The 17,306-nt window shown below is 42.0% G+C and overlaps 1 protein-coding gene across 1 annotated transcript in view; it reads left to right on the plus strand.

Moving 5' to 3' along the window:
- EPSTI1 (epithelial stromal interaction 1) overlaps positions 1–17,306 on the plus strand; it is a 577,346-nt gene that overhangs the window by 29,320 nt on the left and 530,720 nt on the right. The window lies entirely within an intron of this gene.

Here is a 17,306-nt window from a genome sequence, read left to right on the forward strand (position 1 = left end):
AACAAAACTCCGCATTGGCAACAGGAAGGGCATCGGGCCAGTAAACACTGGGTTCCATTCAGTTGCCCACACTCCACTTGCCTTCTATGAGGTCAGTCAATTGCCAGATTCCACCAGAGTTTTTGGTTTTGCAAAACCTAGTTTTAAAAAAAACAAAAGAAATGGGTAGGAAGTGTTTCAACAGCAGCGTAATAGAATTGTTTTCCTACCCCAAAATGACTTCTGATAAAGAAATGCAAACTTGAGATTTCAGCCAGAGGGGGAAAGCCCATTCAAGAACTCTTTAGACGGCATCCTAGAGAAATTATGAGAGGGACCTGGTTGCACAGGGAGAGACACTATGGCTGAGCCGCTAAGATGTTTACAAGCAAGCATGGCTTGTGGTCTGTCCCTGGTTAATCACAGTTAGAGATGTAAACCTGGGAATTTGACTTTGGAATCAAAAAACCATGAATGCCTTTTTAAAAGTTCAGCTGGCTGATGGCTTCTTTCCATGCTCTTCCCAGCAGACAAAGGGAGATTAAGGATGATTCAGAAACCTTACCAGTCAGGCTCAGCCTACAAATTTTCCTTGTTTTGTTGGTCGCTAAACAAACTTGTGGCTCCGTGTGATGTGTGGAAGCTTCCTCCTCCTCTGATTTGCAGCTCCAAATTGTTTACCAGGCGTTACAGCATCTCTTCTCAGAAATGCAGCCGGCCTCTGCTTAATTCTGTTCACCGTTTATCCCCCCTGAAAATATGAGCCGTTCACCGTACGGATCTTTTTGTGCAATAGGAAACGGTCAGCATGGAGTGTTGGAGAAATGGTACAGGACCTCGCAAATCACAAATGTGTTTGGGATCGCCAAGAATTCACAGGATTCTATAGTCAGAAGGGGACAGAGTGGCTAAGACGCTGGGCTTGTTGATCAGAAAGGTCAGCAGTTCGAATCCCTAGCACCATATAAAAGAGTGAGCTCCTGTTGCTTGTCCCAGCTTCTGCCAACCTAGCAGTTCGAAAGCACGTAAAAATGCAAGTAGAAAAATAGGAGCCACCCTTGGTGGGAAGGGAACAGTGTTGCATGCGCCTTTGATGTTTAGTCATGCCGGCCACATGACCACGGAGACGTCTTCCGACAGCATTGGCTCTTTGGCTTTGAAACGGAGATGAGCACCGCCCCCTAGAGTCGGAAACTACTAGCACATATGTGCAAGGGGAAACTTTACCTATACCTATAGTCAGGAGTTAGGACATAGAACATCAGAGTTGGAAGGGACCTTGGAGGTCATCTAGTCCAAGCAGGAGATGCTATGCCATGTTAGACAAATGGCTGTCCAGCCTCTTAAAAACCTCCAGTGGCTGAGCATCCACAACTTCTGGAGGCAGGTCATTCCACTGATTAATTATTCTGATTTTCAGGAAATTTCTCCTTGGTTCTCCTGATGCCTTCATCAGATGCGACTATGAGAGTTGTATCTCCATGAGATGACTGTCCAGTAATTTGTGCCTTCAACTTCATCTTGACTCCTGGAAACAATTTTTCAGAAAATGGAAACTAGATTTCCCAAGTGGTTTGCCATTGCCTCCTCCCTAGGGCGGAGAGAGAGCGACTGGCCCAAGGTCACCCAGATGTCTTCCTACCTAAAACTGGAGGTCCTCCCATTTTTGGGGGGCCAGTGTTTTAATTGCTACCTCATCTGGCTTTTAGTCCAGTGAAAAAGCCAGTTGCTTCTCTGGGACTTTGGTTCCATTCAACGACTGTCCCTACCGTTTAGAAATATAGTTTAACAAAAATGCAGCCTTGGTCTCCCTGTGTCCTAAACCAGTTGCTGAAAATGATTACCGCAGTCTTGATTATCTTCCATGGTGCTTCTTTTGAGGCATTTGAACAGTCCCCTAAGTTGTTTCTTTTTTCTTCTTTCTTCCACTAAATTTATCCTCCTCCTTCAAAAGTACTTCATATAAGACTTAATTGCTACTCCCAAACCACACGCTTCGAAAGAGAAAAAAAAGAGGCAATTTGCAGGGATATAGGACAGAATCGGCTGGAATTAAAGTATTTCCTGTGTAAATCTTAACTCCAACTTTGGTAATTACAGCAATTTTGGTAATTTCCTCCCCCTCCAAGCACTTTTTTTTCCTTTTCCAATCGTATTTCAGACACATACAGTTTCCTAATAGGTTTTCCTCGGGCGTGAGTGCAGCCAAGACGAATATGTGTTTATATTGCATCTTCCAACTGTGATGTTAAATGTTATATTTGCACATATTTTTTTAGCCAATCGACAGTTGTTCTTCCTGTAAAAAATTACAGAAGACCAGATTTTTTTTCTTGGGACAGGGTAGGGTGGAATAAAGATAAATCATGCTAATTCTGTACATCAGTCATATTCAATATATTCATTGACCTAAATCTAGAAGATAATACTTATACCCTGGAAGCGGCCACTTGTGTTTTGATGGTGTCAGTGTTAGTATTTCTGTTGTTAGGATGGCCGTGTGATTCCTGCTTCCTGGGAAAAATAAACTTATCCAATTGCAGTTTGTCATTGAATCGGGAACTCAGATAAAGTCTTTGCTATGGTCTGTTGTTGCCAGGAAAAAAGTATTTATTCTGCTACTCGTAATGACATTGGCTTCTGCAGTCAGAGAGGTTAATTTATGATTGATTTTTATAACATGGACACAAATAAATGCTGGATTGGAATTCTTCAAAACTAAAGAGGCATGAGACAAGCATGGGATTACAACCGTTTGTGGGAAATACTGCTAGCTTTGATTTTCTGGTAAAAAGGCATGGAGTGAACCCCCCCACCCTCCTCCCCCAAAAAATCAGCTTCCAGTGCTATCAAAAGCTCTGTAGAATTATTTCATCATTTACTCCTTAACAGATTTTTGAGAGGAGAAGAAGAAAAAAAAGGAAGATGGTAACACACATCGTGTAAGATCTTGTTACATTTTTAGGGTAAAATGTAAACTCTAAAAATGACAATATGTTCTTATGGTATTTTGCTGAGAAGAAATATAACACTGGTCAAAATTGCCTTCTATGATCGGATGTTGTGAAGGTTTAATGGGCCGTAGAACAATTTGGTTGTGGCTAAGGTGCTGGCCTTAGAAACCAGGAGACTGTGAATTCTAGTCCCACCTTAGACAAGAGAGCTGGCTCCTCTCAGCCAAACCTACCTCACAGGGTTCTTGTGTGGAAAATAGGAAGAGGAAGGAGTATTAAGTAAGTTCACTGCCTTGAATGATAAAATAACAAAGATGGGATATAAATAAATAAATAACACAAACTATTACATCCGTTTTTATTTATTTGTATTCCGCTTTTATTATTATTTTAAAAAAATCAAGGCAGTGAATACATCCAATTTGTCTCCTCCTTCCTATTTTCCTCACAACCACCCTGTGAGGTAGGTCAGGCTGAAAAGAGAATGATTGGTCCAAAGCCACCCACCCAGCTTTCCTGCTTAAGGTGGGACTAGAACTCATTGCCTCGTGATTGGTCCAAAGGTATGGTAAGACTTGAACGCACGGTCTCCTGCTTTCTAGCTTGGTGCCTTAATCTCTGAACCAAACTGACTCATTCGTTACTGCTTCAAACTATTACAGCAACTGCTGTTTCTTATAGAGAAGAGCAGGACTAAAAATTATGTTTAAAACCTCCCAAATATAATCAGAGAAAGCATTGCTGGTGTCACATTTGTCTGGCAAAAGAGTCAACAAATCTCTATCTGAAAATTAAATTCTTCAAACACACTCCAGCTGTCTAAAGAACAGGTGGTATTATTAGATGGATCACAGCTTAATTCAAACAAGGTTCACCTACAATTTGAATATGTAGCTGGCCAGTAATTTTTTTTTTAAAAAAAAGGTTTCCTGGTTCCTTTAATTACAGTGAACAATTGCAGGAATAACACACTTTGAAATGGAACTTTTATTCTCTAATTCCGTAGCATGAATAAAGATTCTTGAGTCGTGCCTTTTTCCTTCAACGTGACAGAAGAGTCAAATCGGTGGTTTTGGGGGGACATATGCCCTAAAACACTAGAAGTTCAAATCCACCCACACAAATATTGTTCCTTCCCTGCGACCAGAAATTTAAAAAGTAAAGAAATTAGAAGTGGACAAAGGCTTGAGTGAGATTGTTGCAAACAGAATATTCTAGGACACGAATTGTGGAAATTATTTGCAATACCTGGGTGTAAAGGACAGATAATCTCATGCTTTCCAGTATTTTGACAATTCCCGTTTGCTGTTGACTAATTCTGCAAATAAGGAGGCAGTTGTAACCCAAACCACTTATGTGCAGTTTGCACATTGGCACTTTTGTTAATTAAAAAGTGCCACTATAGAAAATTCATTGCTGTCATCATTGATTTCAGAAGATTGTTTATGTGAGAAGTGAAATCAAAACTCAGAGTTTTATTTAGTAAATTACTGCCCAGTAATTTACTGCAGCATCCACAGCTTAAATCCACTCAAGGAAAATGAAGCAGGATAGTCCCTAAACATTTTTTTTTTAAAAATAACCTAAATCACTGAAGATGAGAGAGAGAGAGACGGTGCCTTCATATCTTTGCTTCTTCAGCTTTCTAGGTCGGTCTGACCTATGAGGTTATCATTATCATCATTATGACCTATGAGTTTAGAAGCTGAGGTTTTATGCGGAAAAAATAAAACGGCACGTTGCCTTCTGCTTTGATATTTTAAATTTTCTTGAGTTTAACTGCCTACTTTTACCTCTGTAGCTATTCAGAAGTGGGCTCTAGTGAAAAAAGGATGCTAAGGATTTAACCGAAGCTCTTCGCCTCCTAAGAGACGGAGGTAAGAACGCTCCACAAACATGGGAATTGGCAGTGAGAACAAAGAATCCCCTTAAGAGAGTAAACATTTCCAGGCTGCATGTAGTAGAAACCTCGGAGCTCATGGAAACGTAACTGCCAACATGCTAATGATGTCTTTTCTCCTAATTTCACCCAACTATCTTCATCCAAGTTTTGGAGCCTAGCCTAGTTAGAATTGATCGTGGTTTTGTAGAGATTTTGCACCCAACCCTCTCCTAGAAAAATGAAATATTTTGAATAATATTTTAAAAAGGCAAAATATTATATTTCCCTGGATGAGAAATATGTTTTTTTAAGAGGGAGAAAGCAGCCCCCACCTCAATAGCCTTCAGCAGATGTCAGCACTTAAGAGAGCAAGAGAAAGAAGCCAAGTATCTAGGTAGCTCTATTCATAGGCAAAAATTCCCTGCAGCAAGGAATGAACAAAGGTAGGATTAGCCATCTGCCACAATAGGAATTGCCCAATGCCCCTTCATTCATCAGCAGTCCAAACTTCAACCAAACCTATCTCAGGCAAACACCTAGGATTTGTACTTTGCATATAGAGCCTGCTATGACCCCCTACATGGCCCCATAGGAATTGTGGCAACAACAAACCAAAGACATGTTCTTGCACAGGACCAGGAAGCTCAAGTGCCAAGCCCAGAGAGGGTATAAAAGCCCCCCACTCTTAACTCCATGTGGTCAGCTACCCAGAACCATGTGCTTGATGATTCTGCTTCATCATTAAACCACATTTCCAATCAGCCTCCCAGGATTTTTCTCCCAGCTTGGAACTGAACCAGATGGATATTTCTCCCAACAGTTTCAAAGCTTCCGAATTAAGACCCGTGTAAAGCTTGCGGGTGGCTCCTGCCAAGGACTTCGAAGATAAATTTCTCCAGCGTTCCAGCATCAGTTCTGGTTTCTAAAGTTCATCGTAAATACCCCCTTGCAGGCGAAACTGTTCCAGCCGTGGTGATCACACCAGACTCCGTTCTCCAATCTTACCATGTGTGGTGTCCTCCAAGTTACGAATGAAACTTCTTTCATTAGTTTCTTACGAGGGAGACGTGATAACAGTGTTCTGATATCTCAGGGGTTGCCACAAAGAAGAGGGAGTCAAACTATTCTCCAAGGCACCTGAGGGCAAGAAGCAATGAGTGGAAACTAATCAAGGAGAGAAGCAACTTAGAACTAAGACGAAATTTCCTGACAGTGAGAACAATTAATCAGTGGATTTGTTGTGAATGCTCCAACACTGGAAGTCTTTAAGAAGCTGTTGGATAGCCATTTGTCTGAAATGGTATAGGGTTTCCTGTCTAGGCAGGGGGTTGGACTAGAAGACCTCCAAGGTCCCTTCCAACTCTGTTATTCTATTCTAAACCAAGAAGTGAGAAATATGGAAGGCTAAGAGTTTTAGCAACGCATGTGTGAGCTAGCATATGCAGATAGTTGTTGATTGACAGTTGTTCGTTTAGTGACCATTCAAAGTTAATAACAGGGATGTGACCATTTTTTGCATCCCCATGGTCAGGTGATCAAAATTTGGATGCTTGGCAACTAACTCATATTTATGACAGTTGCAAACAGTGATCAACTGATCGCCTTTTGAGACCTCCTGATGTCCATGGCGAAGCCAGAGTCACTTAACAAATGTTTTGCTAAATTAACAACTCTAGCGATTCACTTAACAACCATGGGAAGGAAGGCTGTAAAATGGACCAAAACTCACTGAACTATCTTGCTTAGCAGTCAAAAGTTTGGGCTCATTTATTGGTCGTAAGTCGAGGACTACCTGAACTCTTGCAAGGCCGGTGGCAGTAAGAGGAGACTCCATCTTCAAAGAACAAAGGTTTAGTAGCAAATGTATTGCTTCAGAGGATGACAAGAGGCTGACTTTACAAGTTAAGCAGGGTTGGGCCCGGCTAGTACTTGGAAGGGGTGCGAAACTAAAGGCTAGATCTGGACAATATAAATTAAACACACAAACCATCTTGGGACACGGAAGACAAAATAGCCGAAAAAGGAAAAGCAATCCAATGTTGTAATCCTGCCAGAAAAACTGCATGGAAATGGTCACCAGGGGTCAAGCTGAACTCCAGGACATTTTGACTTTGAATACATTTATGAAGCCAGGAGAGTCATGGACTGCAGGCTGCATCGTCAGTGTCTTGAGTATATAAAAAATTGAGACTAGAGGACATGCCACCAATCGTCTTGTTACTGGGGCCCATTAATAAAACCCAGCAGAGTTTGGGGGGGGGGGGGACAAGCTACTGGTGCTAAGAACGGCAGGAAAAAAAGGAAGCAGAAGTGGAGAAGGCTTCCTGGCTTGGAGGAAAAAAAATAGTCCTTTATGCTTCTTTCAATATCCTGACGATTGTATCTCTCTAACTATTCTTGCTTTTATATTTGTGAAGTGCTAATAGCACAACATCTATGCCTAATTCATCCATTATTTGCAACGTCTGTAAAGTCATTCCAAGCTATTCATGAAAACCACAGATGAGGGGTCCTTGGTGCTCTCTGAGCTTGGTTGTCTTATTGCAGACGTTTCATTACCAAACTTGATAATGTCATCAGTGCTAGAAAGGAAGAGGGTTTGCAGAGAGGAGAAGGAGAACTCTGGAGTCCTTGGTGCTCTCTGAGCTTGCTTGTTTTCTTGCAGACATTTCATTACCAAACTAGGTAATATCATCTGTGCTACAATCATCTGTGCTTGTTTTCTTGCAGATGTTTCATTACCCAACTGGGTAACATCATCAGTGTTAGAAGGGAGTGGGGTTTGAGGAGGAAAAGGGGGGGAAGAGGAGAATGACTATGGGGTGCTTGGTGCTCTCTGAGCTTGGTTGTCTTCTAGCAGACATTTCATGACCCAACTAGGTAACATCATCAGTGCTAGTAAGGAATGGGTTTTGCTCACGGACCCCTCATTTTAACTATAAGCTACAAATATTCTCCTTTATCAAACACAAATCTGTAGGTAAGAACAGCAAACTAGGTATGTCTAGTCATTGCCAGGTGGGTAAATTCATTGCCTATTGTGACATCATCCATGCCTCCACCTAAATCTCACCTGGAATCAAAGCCTTTTTTCACTTTACCTTCTTTAAGCATTTTCAAGCTACGCTAATCTCGCTTTTTCTACAGCAGTTGTCCACTGACATGGGCAACATATTAGTACAGTCTATTTTTCTGCCCAAAAGACACCAAGAGCGCCTTTACAATAGAGACTATTTACATGAAAAATTAAAAAAGATTACAACAAATAACCTAAAAAGCACCAGTCTAAATTAAAGTACAAAAACAGCTGCTGTAAATCTTTAAAAGCTTTGTAAAAACTTTGCCTGCAGATTGCGGCCAGAGCTTCACACATAAACAGATTCCTGGCATCTTAGAAACAAATGTTAATGTTTGAAAAAAGAAGATTAGAAATGGGGAACCCAGGCGGTCTGTAAGTCCATTGGCTGAATATCTTCGTGGAGTTTTCCCCACAATTGTGTCTTAATTTAGGAAAAGTACAGCAGGGAGCAAGCTGTCCGTCCATCTCTTCTGCATGGTCTCCCGTGTTCAGAAAAGTTTTATCGCAGGGGTTTTCCTTCAGCTAATTTTGAAACTCATTTGGGTCTCAGTTTCATCCCCATTGGGAAGGAGAACTGAATTCAAGTCCTGCTTGAATCAAGAGAGCTCATCCCATCATTATACCTTTTTGCTGGTTCTCCATCGTTAAACCGAAAACACGGAATGGTGATAAACTCTCGAATAATAAACCACTAAAAAACTAACAACAAGTTATAATAAATAATAAGTACGGACATAATAAGTAAATAATGATTTCACACCATCAAACAACAGAGCCGCCTTGGCGAGACAGGCGGCATAGAAGTTTAAGAAATAAAATAAAAATAAATAAATACACATTCACCTGTCCTAAGCCCTTGGGAAGGACTTCATAAGCGGATAAAAATGCCAAACCCAGTCTGAACATCTTTAACAGATTAACAGAGTTGGAAGGGACCTTGTAAGTCATCTAGTCCACCCACTCCCCGCCCAAGCAGAAGACTACCTACATCATTTCTCACAGATGGCAGTCTAATCTCTTTGTTAGGCCTGCAGCCGTCTTTTCTTTTGGATCTTTGCCATACTTTCTATTATTCGACTATGTCTTTTTCTATTGTGGGGAAATGGGAGGAGGGATTGTACGGAGTTAGATTATATGTAGCCATAACAACATTCTAGAAAACCAAGGTCATCCTTTGTCTCTGCATCTCTGCACCTGACCGGAACTGGATGGGTGGAAGCTGCCAGCATGGCAGTGGGAGATTGGACCATGGGATGGACTTGTGGGTGTGGGGGGCAAGATCTTGAACTTTCAACTGGGTAGGGAAAACCGGGAAGCTTTCATATTTGGGTTTTCCCAGATGTGCCAACATGGCTCTCTTCATCAATTGGAACTTTTGAGGAATCCTTTGCCTCGGCCTCTGATTTACTTTTGGATGCTATTTGGAACCCTGACACTCTTCTTGAAAGCTTCCAGTGATGAAGCTCCCACAAGCAAAGCCATAATAATCATAACAACAACAACAACAACAACAACATCGGCATTGACAAAAATCCCCATCCATCAATTGCAAAAGGCAGCTTTACTTGGAACAGCTGACATCCTACGACGGAGCTTTTAACCCCATCAAACAACATCTGTCTATACCATCGATGGACAAACATGCCAGAACCAGTTTGAACCATTGGTTGACTGGGCAGCCAACCTTTATAATAAACAAACACCAGCAAGGTATTATGCGATGGTTAGAACGAGGGAGGGCATCCATCTTCCTGCATAGCCAAATGTCATCCTTTCAGGCACAGTCACGATTCATTCGACAGCTTATTAAAAGTGAGTCATGAAATCAATAGCGCCCAACTGAAATCATCCCAGTTCAGCAGAAAGGATATGCAAAGCGATCCCGTATTTACATTCCCTAAGGCAACAAAGATACACATTTCACCCACTGGCCGCCTCTGCCTGCTGAGCTAGCCCTCCAAATGAGCTGTGATCCTGTGCTGACCTCATTACAACACGAAGTGGCCATAATCCTCCAGGATTAGCTGATGAGTTATCTGGGCTGTTGTTTCATTCCTCTTTATTGCATGGTTTCTGTATAGCCCTTCTTGATGTAAAGCCTCCAGAGTCATCTTCAGTTATCAATTTTATGTAAAATTATTTGAAATAAATGTTTTGGCTAAGAGGAACACCCTTGCTGAATATACTGTAGATAGAAATCTCCAAATTTCCTTAAAGGAATTTCAACAGCTGGATTAAAGCAGGAGGAATCTCATCTGCTACTGACAAAATAACAGAGTCGGAAGGGACATTGGAGGTCTTCTAGTCCAACCCCCTGCTTAGGCAGAAAACCCTACACTACTTCAGACAAATGGTTGTCCAACATCTTCTTAAAGACTTCCAATGTTGGGGCATTCACAACTTCTGGAGGCAACTTCTGTTCCACTGATTAATTGTTCCAACTGACGGGAAATTTCTCCTTAGTTCTAGGTTGCTTCTCTCCTTGAATAGTTTCCATCCATTGCTTCTTTTTCTGCCTTCCTGCTCTGTTTATGAGATATTGACTTGCATGCTTGCTAGTTCATGGCAATGTGGATGAAGGCAGAATATGATCACAGTTGGGGAATGCTATCCTCTTTCGTACTAATTTCCATTCTAAGCAGACATGCAAAATTAAGAGTTTGGTTATCATCTCAGATACTTTTTCAAAAGGTGACTGGACTTTGTTTTTTCTTGAAGACATTTTGTTTCTCATCCAAGAAGCTTCTTCAGTTCTGAAGGAGAACTGAGGAAGCTTCTTAGATAAGAAGTGAAACATCTTCAAGGAAAAAGAAAGTCCAGCTGCCTTTTGAAAAAGCACCTTTGAGATGATAACCAAATTCTAATTTTGCATGTCTGCTCAGAATGGAAATTAGTACAAAGGAGGCTTTGGGACAACCTTGACCTGGATGCCCGAGAATCTCCATAGACAGTTGGTAATCATATCAAGAACCAGAAAGACTGGCCCAATTCATCACCAAAGTAAAAAGAATTATAAACTCATCGATTGAGCCAGAAAGTAGGCAGAGAGAGAGATACAGTACATCACAGATCCTCTCAGATAACAGCCTGGTGTAAAAGCGATCAATAAGCAGATATTTAATGGAGGACTGAGTCATTTGTCCAATAAAACAGAGGTTGGTTTTTCATCGACGGCTTGTAGCTTTGAAGCTTCCTCAGCGTGAAGAACAAAATTGGTGCCATCTTAAAGAAGAATGTGTCCCAAAAAAGAATTACCTCAGCTTTTATTGGATAAGAAGGGCAACTCAAATAAATATTGGGGACATGGAATTAGTTCCCTGAAAGCAGAGGAAATTTAGTTGTCTGCAAAGGAAAGGATGCGATACTCAATTCTGAGAAGTTCTGAGAAAACATGTCCTTCAGGGATGGGTTGGAGGGGGGCTCAGAGCAGATTGCCTGCTGGGTATAAAGAAGCTTTAAGATGAATCACTTGCTGCAATCTCGTTGTGCAGCGAGATGTTTATCACAATCTCAAGGCAACAATCCCAGATCACTGTGACACTGAGCTGTTTTACAGAACCAGATCAATCAAATCCCTACAAGGAAGACATGCCGGCTTCCTCAAAGCTAATTTAGAGAGGGATGGAAATCATAGTCATGGCTCAGATCGAAGGGCGGGTCATGAATTAACTACATTTAACATCCGGGCCCTTGGTAATTGTAGGATTCATGGAGATATGCTTAGCTCCCTCCCTCCCCCCATCTTCTTTCTTTCCTCCCTCCCTCCCTCCCTCCCTTCCTCTCTCCTTTCCTCCCTTTCCCTCCCTCCCTTTTCCTTCCTTCCTTCCTTCCTCTCTCTTTACCTCCCTTTTCTTTCCTTCATCCCTCCCTCCCTTCCTTTCTCCCTCCCTCCCTTCTTTCCTTCCTTCCTTCCTTCCTTCCTTCCTTCCTTCCTTCCTTCCTTCCTTCCTTCCTTCCTCTCTCCCTCCCTTTTCCTTCCTTCCTCTCTCTTTCCCTCCTTCCTTCCTCCCTCCCTCCCTCCCTTTTTTATCCAAAATAGAACTATAAGCTCGGGAGGCCCCCTTTCTCCTTTTTTTTTTTTTGGAGAAAGAACAATTTATAAAATAAATTCTCTGTGGCAAACATGTATCCAAAGTAGTTTACAAGTTGCTCCATAAACCAATGTCAGCATCCTCCATGGTGCTCCTCAACATCCCTCTCGTCCTTGGCGAAGGTCTCAGGTGTGTCCCAAGGGCCGGGTAGGATTTGCTTCCGGAGGCTCCCTTGTCCGTCTTGCCAATTTTCACCACCCCCTTGTAGAATCAGCCCTTCATTGCCGTGAGGACGTAGCCATAATGTTGGTGATGGATGATGCTGTCCATTCAGTCATGTCCAGCTCTTGAAGATGATGCTATGGGCCTCTGCACATCTTCTGATCTTCCACGGGGGGCTTCTCGTGTGAGTTTTTCTGCTCTCTGGCTTGGGGTCAGCTTGGACGGTGTCCAGCTACTGTCTTCTTCTTTGGAGGCCTGGTTTCCTTTTATGGCTTCCAAACATAATGTGGAGACTATCGTGAAAATAAGCTTTATGTTGCTTCAGCCACGACTGGTTGATGCTAGAATCTCCCTTGTGGGTCTTCTTCTCCAGACTGGACCTCCTTCCTTCTAGAATGGTCCAGAAAATACCAGCTTCTATCAGAAATCTCTTGCCAATTCTCTTTTCTTGGCTGCCTCAAGAAGTTTTGGCATTGTTGCATTTCAATGTCGATGTATTTGCTCTGTTAGTGCCAATGTTTTAAGTTGGCGTTGATGGCTTATAATTCTTTCCATATGATGCAGAGGGAAGCGGGGGGGGGGGAATCTTGTTTTCATTTTAGTAATGGTTCCCTACGGAATGACTTGGAAGCCCCATTTTTCACGAGGCTGTGCTGGAAGGAAGGAAGCCCTACAGTTCTTCCGTGCAGAATTGCCTCGTTGGCTCCTCGGTTCGTTATTCAAGAAAGATTAAAATGACCTTCAAAAAAACTGTAGGGTAATAATCCAGTTCCCTTTTTAACCTCTAATACACATTAAAAGTAATAATTAGGAAGTTGTCTGACCTTGTCTGGACTCAGAACTGGACACCTGGGTCTGGTTAGCATCTGAATCGGAATCACGCTAGGAATCCCAAGTCAGACTCTAAGTAAAAAAAAAAACAACATTCTGGAAGACAACCACAGCACCTGTCAATGAAACTACCAATATGTAAAGTAAGGCCACACTTGGAATACGGCATCCAGTTTTGGTCGCCACGATGTAAAAAAAAAATGTGGAGACTCTAGAAAGAGTGCAGAGAAGAGCAACAAAGAGGATTAGGGGACCAGAGGCTAAAACATATGCAGGAACTGGGTATGTTTAGCTTAAGAGAAAGAAGGACTAGTGGAGACATGATAGCAGTCTTCCAAGATCTCAGGGGTTGCCACAAAGAAGAGGGAGTCAAACTCTTCTCCAAGGCACCTGAGGGCAGAACAAGAAGCAATGGGTGGAAACTATTCAAGGAGAGAAGCAACCTAGAGAAGCTTCCTAGCAGTGGGACAATTAGTTGGTGGAACAAATTTCCTTCGGAAGTTGTGGGAGCTCCAACATTGTAGCTTTTCAAGAAGAGGTTGGACAACCATTTGCCTGAAATGGTATAGGGATTTCTACCTAAGACTAGAAGACCTCCAAGGTCCCTTCCAACTCTGTTATTCTGTTCTGTTCTGTTCTGTTCTATTCTGTTCTGTTCTGCTCTGCTCTGCTCTAGTCTAATTCTATTCTACAAATTTATTATATTCTGTAATTCTTCTCTTCTCTTCTCCTCTCTTCTCTTCTGTAATTCTATTCTCTTCTATTCTACATTCTTTCTTCTTTTCTCTTCTGTAATTCTATTCTGTCTTCCATTTTATTCTGTAATTCTATTCTGTAATTCTATTCTATTCCTATTCTAATTCGACTCTACTTTACTCTACTCTATTTGTCTTCAACTTGAGAGGGTTTCTAATGTTTCCCTTTTAATGTTGAACATTTGTTGCATCCAACACAAAAAATATTTCCATATTATTTGTAAAAGAAAAGGCAACATTTTTTTTCTGGGGGATATACTAAACAGACAAGATTGTTGAAATAGCACTGGGTCACATATTTGATGCAGGTAGTCCTCCTTGACCTACGACAGTAATTGAGCCTGGCAATTACGGTCAGACGTTGTGGCAGTCATAATGAGGATCAATACCCACAGGGCAAGCTGCTAGAATATAAAAGGAGAGCAAACCCCAGTCCCTACCAGCACTGATGATGTCACCTGGTTGGGTAATGAAACGTCTACCAGGAAACCACCCAGCTCAGAGAGCACCAAGGACTCCTCATGTCAACCCTGAGGTGCAAATCTTCTCCTTTATTGGGTGTTGTTTACTTTTGATTGTCTGAGTCGATAGTGACTCAATTGGGGTATTGTTTATTGCCTGATTGTTGGTTTGTTGGCATTCATCCCGATGTTAATCTCTGCTTATCTGGGTGTTGATTGCTGGTGAGGAGGTGTTTGTGTTTCCTTTTTAGCTTTCTAATTGTCTCCTTGTAAGTAGATCTTGTTTATCTGCTGATTTGTCTGGGGGCTTCCAGGAATTCTCTAGCATTTTGACTTGGTCTCTGTTGCTCATCCTTTCCCAGTTAAAAGCAGGGTGAAGTCTGCCTTGTGTAATTTAGGAGTTCTCGTTGTGTCTTCTGACTCCTACAGTGGGTGGAAACAAAAACAGGTATGAAAATGCCCCAGAGAGGTTCTTGCTGGAGGGATAGAATCACACAGAAGACTAGTAGAACTTCTTGAATTCAATTTCATGTTCAGTACAAATTTCCTAATTAAACTACCAGTAGATTTCGACTTATGACAGTTTATTCAGTGACCGTTCAAACTTACAATGTCACTGGAAAAAAAGGGACTTATGATGGTTTTTCACACTTACGACCATTGCAGCATCCTGTCATGTGATGCTTGGCAACTGGCTCACATTTGTGACGGTTGCAGAGTCCTCTTTTGCGATCTTCTGACAAAGTCAATGGGGAAGCCAATTTCACTTAATGACCATGTATTAACACATTGCAGTGATTCACTTAACAATGGTGGCAAGAAAGGTCATAAAATGGGGTGAAGGTCACTTCACAAATGTCTCACTCAGCAACAGAAATGTTGGGCTCAATTGTGGTTGTATGTCAAGGACTGTATCCCTCCCAGTTTTGGGGGGCCAGTGGTTTCTCTGTTGAATTTCTGCTTGAGCAGGGGGGTTGGACTGGAAGACCTCCAAGGTCCCTTCCAACTCTGTTATTCTGTTAGTCTTCCAAATGTCGATTCGGATTAATGTCAGGGTTCCAAATAGCATCCAAAAGTAAATCAGAGTCCGAGGCAAAGTATTGCTCAAAGTTCCAATTTATTAGGAGAGCCATGTTGGCACATCTGGGAAAAGACAAATCTGAAAGCTTCCCGGTTTTCCCCACCCGGTTGAAAGTTCAAGATCTTGCTCCCCACACCCACAAGTCCATCACATGGTCCAATCGCCCACTGCCACGCTGGCAGTTTCCACCCATCCAGTTCCGGTCAGGTGCAGAGATGCAGAGACAAAGGATGACCTTGGCTTTCTAGAAAGGATTTTGTTATGGCTACATATCGTCTAACTCCATACAATCCCCGCTCCCATTTTCCCACAATAGAAAATGCATAGAATAATAGAAAGTGTGGCAAAGATCCAGAAAGAAAAGATGGCTGCAGGCCTCACACCAAAGTTTTTTCTACTCTTCAGTCAGAAACTTTCCGGTATATTAAAAATTTCAGTAGGTTAAATCATTCCTGGATTTTGGAATGACAAGAAAAGAGATTTCACTTTCCTCAATCATGACCCCATTCAGTTTTCTTTTCTAAGCAGTTCCAGTTTCCTCCTAAAGTCCTTTGACCTTCCTTTGATCTTCGCAGCATTGATTTATTCAACATTACCCTGAAATGTTTCCATTCAGCGATATCACACTTGACAATTGATTATTGGCCTATCGATTCCTTGGTAAAAATGGCATGTTGTGCTTGTAAGACCTTCCTCTTTCAAAGTTGGTCACGCCATGAGTGAAAAGTTGGAAGTTATCATTCTGGTCTTCTGTCTCCCCAACTGCAAATATTTATTGAACGTGTTCCGTGGGAGATTAGCTTGGGGCTAGATGTCAAATTCATTGTAAACAGCTGCTTGGGAGCGAGCCCTATTAGGAGAAAGACAAAATGTCTGCTAAGCCTTGGAAAAATGAGAAGAAGGAGGAGGAGGAGGAGGAGGAGGAGAGGAAAAGGAGAAGCAGGAGGAGAAGAATTGCGATGATGATGTTTGTATGTTAACACCTTTGACACCTAGAGAACATACTATTCAACATAGAAATGGAATGTATGATATAAAACAACAAAAATATTTAATACAAGAAGCAGAAGAAGAAGAGGAAGAAGAAGAGAAGGAGAAGAGGAAGAAGAGGAGGAGGCAGCGGAAGAGCAGGAGGAGGAAGAAGAGAAGGAGATTTAAATTACTGACAGATTTAAATTACTGTCACAGAGTAGGAATGGGCAATGGTGTGCCTTATTTGTCCTCTTCCAGCCTGCAAGGAAGGTGACATCCTCCCAATTTTTCTTGCCCCTTGTCAAATTTAGCATTTTTGGTGCTCTACCTGTTCAAATGATGTTATTCAGCTCACCTGCTGGGTTCCTTCCATTGTAAGTCAAAGCCTCCATCTTTCTTGACTCTTGCACATATAAGCAGAAATCTCACTCCCACCTTTCTTCCCATAGTTAGAACAATTCATCAGTGGAACTCCTTGACTCCAGAACTTGTGAATTCTTCAATGCTGGAGATTTTGAAGAAGAGATTGGACAATTATTTTTCTGAAATGGTGCAAGGTTTTCTGCCTGAGCTGGGGGTTGGACTAGAAGACCTCCAAGGAACCCTTCCAACTCTGTTATTCTGTTCTGTTATGCAAAATATCTAGTGATGGAAGCAACGTGTCCACAAGGACCCACAGACAAAGGGGGCCGTCACTTGGAGGTCCGAACTGCAAGCTGTTACATGGCCAAAGTTGAGAGAGGCAACTTAAAAATCAGAATAGAATAACAGAGTTGGAAGGGACCTTGTAGGTCATCTAGTCCAACTCCCTGCCCAAGTAGGAGGCCCTACACCATTTCTGACAGTCCAATAAGAGAGCCCACTCTCTTCTTGAAAGACTCCAGTGATGAAGCTCCCACAACTTCTGTTCCATGGGTTGATTGTTCTCACTGTCAGAAAATTTCTCCTTATTTCCAGGTTGAATCTCTCCTTGTTCAGTTTCCATCCATTGTTCCTTCTCTGGCCTTCAGGTGCCTTGGATAATAGCTTGACCCTCTCATCTCTTTGGCAGCCCCTCAA

This window comes from Natrix helvetica, assembly GCF_964273705.1.
Source record: "Natrix helvetica genome assembly, chromosome: 3".
Taxonomy (NCBI): domain Eukaryota; kingdom Metazoa; phylum Chordata; class Lepidosauria; order Squamata; family Natricidae; genus Natrix; species Natrix helvetica.